Raw genomic sequence first — 4,256 nt, forward strand, 5'->3', positions numbered from 1 at the left:
AAGTCCAACTTTTGTCTTATTTATTTTTAAAAAATAAAATAAAATAAAAAATGGAAAAAATGTTTGAAGCAACCCTATCTATTTTTTGTCTTTCTTTTATTTGGTATTTTAAAAAAAATGAAAATTGGTATTTTTTTTATAATAATGTCATTTTTTTTCAAGAAAATGTAATTATTATGAAGAAAAATACTATTTTTCATTTTTAAAAAAATAGTAAATAAAAGAAAGGCAAAAAATAGATAGGGTTGCTTCAGACTTATTACCTCTGTTCAACTCATACCAATGACTATAGGTAGCCCAACCGCATCCATTTTTTTTTTGGGGGGGGGGGGGGGGGAATGTTACTTAACCTGCCATATTTTGGACAATTCAGGTGCTTTATAATCACGTTTGACGTACATGACTGACATTCCGTTCAAGAAGACTAAAAAATAACAGATGGGCTAACGTGTCAAATTTGTAAGGGCCATAGATCACTTTTTAAACTTTAAAAACTAAAATGCAAAAATAATGATACTCCCAGAGGCTAGATAAGGGATAAAGTATATTTTCTCCATTTTGTAAGTAGTTGATAGCTGAGGTTTTTGATCTGACGTACGTTAAAGTTCCTGGTTAGATACATATATAGTTCTTGGACAGTTGTTCATGAAAGTAATTCAAGCAGCATGAGCACCTGAACTTGGGGTGATATATATAGAGCTAGCCATAGAGGCTTTAACGCGACCATCACGGCGAACTATGCGGAATATCGGGTTCGACGAAAGTTACACCGGGATTAATCCTCATTGATTTTAAAGTGGATCCATGCGGAAAAATGCTGAAAATTGACGGACAAAATGTGATTGAATCATTTGGGTTATTTACATACATATGTGTCAGTATCTGGGAAAGGGAGGCAAATCCATTTACTACTTTCCTACTAGAGTTTTCTACAAACAGGTGTCAATGTTGTAGAAGATGACCAATGACTTTTATATATATATATGTTCAATTAATTAACAACGTGCATCACAACCGAACGTTAGGTGCAAGCATCGAATTTTCACTACTCATGCGAAGTTTAAGGTTTGGTTTTCCAACACTAATTTTGTCTGATTTCAACTTGGCCACCTGCACATGCATGGTTTGAAGTTTAATCTCTTGATTTTTCATTATAGAATTTGGAGTAGTGGCCTAATCTATAGGGCGTCTAGCTACCTGGTATATATCTGTTAGGTTCTTTTGCTCGATCGACCGATGAGGACTTTTTAGCAAGGTCTTGTTTGAGCGGAATTTTTGTCTGTTCGAATCCTATTTCGCAATTTCTTGTCAAAAGAACAAGTATACTTGCTCCGAAATTTGAAGTATATATATTAAAAAAGAAGCTTGTATTATTCAGTTGCTAATAAATATCATACAAGCATTTATCAAATGGACACGTACTATCATGCATGTGCCTTAGTCCAAGACACTTATTGTTCTCTCATAACTATAGAGAGAAGGAACGAATAATTCCTCTCCTTAAATTTAAGGGCAAAAAGTAATAACGTAGTCAGGTGCACCAAAGCAAGTAAATGTGCTGTTCTTATCAACATAAGCGTAGCTATAAGCTTGAGGGCATTGATTCTCGAAGATCTGGAATAGTTTGTTGGTCGACATGTTTTTGGGGTATTATTAGCGCTAGTGCAACAATACTTTGGTTCATTGAACGCTGTGCATGCGCTCTTACAAACAATCACGCTCCCATCAGACCCTTTAGCTTGTAGCTTAGCAGGGCACACAGCATTCACATATGCTGGGCAGCTTGAGGGCTTGCAATCACCAGTCCCGCCTTGTGTGGCAACTAAAACAGGGAGGTTGAAGCCATCTACAAGACTGACATCATAGAAATCTTGTCCACCACTAGCTGCTATGTTGATTTCTACCAAGGATGCTAGCGGAATTGCACCTGCGCCGTTACATGCAACCTGGCCAGAGGCACAGTTAGCAGTTTCGTAAGAGAACTTTCCCGAGGAGTCCGTGGTGCATCGTGTTCGGGCCCAGAACCGACCTATCCATGGAGCTTGGACATCAACTGATGAGGAGGCTTTAGATGCCAGCTCAAATCCAGTAGTTGATAGTTAAGGTTTCTGGTCCGCAGTTAGAGTTCCTGGCCAAACAGTTGTTGGACAGTTGTTTGTGAAAGTTATTTTAGCAACATAAGCACCTGCACAACATAAATTGTCAGAAGAATGATCAACGATCATTAAATTCATTTTTCCTACACTAGCTTAATTTGTAAGATATTTATGAAATATTTGTATGGTATATATATATAACATTAGTACGTGTAAATACAAGTCATGGACCAATGGGGAGAGAAAATGAGAGAACACGTTCAGAACATAAAATCTAAAATATGTTCTATGTAAAATAAATAAATAAGTCTAACAATGGAAGATTTCAATACAACCTTTGTGGGGTTCATGACTTGATCATTTCATATGTGTAATGGTGAAAGTGCAAAATTATGCTACCAGTGTGGCAATTCATGATGCGAAGATGATCATTTTCCAACAAAATTATTAACACGTACATTAGCAGTTTTCAACATTTTTTTCTATCTATATTTTGCAGAAAGTAGGCCAGATAGGAAATTTGCTAACATATTATAACTAGAAAAATGAGATATATATATACCAGATAGGAAACAGAAGGCCAAAGCAAGGCCGAGGAATGCAAGGTTTTTCATCATTCTTGTAGCTAGACTAGTTGATCTTGATGAATGGGTTGGGTATATATTGTGGTGCAAATCTTATGAACTTGGGAGTGGTTTATATAGAGGCTTTAACGAGATTTTTCCATGGAAAACTGGGTTTGGAATTAAGTTCCACCAGGAATATACTTCATTGACTGTAATGGTTATCGTCTTCCATATGGTGATGGCCGGCGACCGGAACCTCAACCGACTGAAGACCCGAGATATACGGGCTAAATAATTGTCATTATGTACATGTGTCAGTTTGTGGGAAAGGGAGGCAAATCCATTTGCCACTTTGCTTCTAGTATTCTACAAAGTGGTTGTCAATGTTTTAGGCTTCCTGTGATATTTATGAGCGCTTGTGGATTTCTTTTTTGTTTTCGTTGAATTTCTTTCACTTACGTGCGTAGAATTTTTAGCTGTGGAAAAGACCCTACGACCCACCCATGCGAAGTGTAGCGTTTGGAAAGAATTTGGGCATGCATATCTACGTACAGCTGGTAGGTTTTTTTTTTTTTTTTTTTTTTTTTTTTTTTCCACAGAAAGATCTGCTCATGAGCAAAGAATAGAGGGAATTGAGATCAAAGACTTGAAAACAAAATCATTATCTAGAATAAATATATAGTCAAACTGAACGTGTTCTAATGTTGCTGACATGGGGGGTGGATATGCGTCTTTTGGCACAAGTCTAGGACCAAAATTCACGTAACTTATATGTTGAGTTCATCTAGATGAATAGATTTCAAAAAATTGTAGAGGAAAGTCAGGTTGTAGATATAATATGTAGGTGGTCTTCCAAGTAATTAATCTGTGTAAATGGACTACGCATGCAGAAAGGATATGGGTTGGACTGGACCCAAAATGTTTTCTTCTGGAAGTTACTTACAACATACGCCATCGTGGTAAATCCACAATTGAATATATAGACTCACATATGAGTCTCATAAATTTAATGATGAATTTTTAAAAAAAAGATGGACAAAAGTCATGTGTAGAAAAATAACACTAAACACATCTCTTATAAAAATAAAAAATAAAAATAAATAGAGTATTCGATGAGCAATTCGGGGGAAGAATCTATTATATATGTACCCAGGACTTCATACCTTGATTTCAATTTTCAATATTAACAAACCTCATTTTCTGGATTGCAAAATAAATCTTTTATATTTCACTTAAATATTAGTGATGATATTCTATTTTTGGAACTCAAAACCTAATTACTATTGCATGTGTAAAGGGTACGCCTAAGTAAATAATGTGGCCGGACATGCAATTTCAATACGAATAAGCAATATTAGACATAGTTTTTTTAGATGAAGGGGAGATTGAATATATATATATATATATATATATATATATATATATATATATATAAAAGGGCAGATTAGTCGGGTATCAAATTTCACATAGACTAAAATATTAATCCACGCACGCTAATGGCGAATTAAGGGGCACTTCTCCATTTCAATCGGTCAAAGCTCATATAATTTATGGGCTGTAAAATACAAGTAGTCTCTTATTTATTCATTAGAAA

The 4,256-nt window shown here is 35.3% G+C and overlaps 1 pseudogene; it reads right to left on the reverse strand.

The window, feature by feature from the left end:
* Positions 1-1,406: 1,406 nt before the first annotated feature.
* Positions 1,407-2,746, reverse strand: LOC132161888 (thaumatin-like protein 1a; annotated as a pseudogene).
* Positions 2,747-4,256: the final 1,510 nt, after the last annotated feature.

This window comes from Corylus avellana, chromosome ca9, assembly GCF_901000735.1.
Source record: "Corylus avellana chromosome ca9, CavTom2PMs-1.0".
In the NCBI taxonomy this organism is placed as follows: domain Eukaryota; kingdom Viridiplantae; phylum Streptophyta; class Magnoliopsida; order Fagales; family Betulaceae; genus Corylus; species Corylus avellana.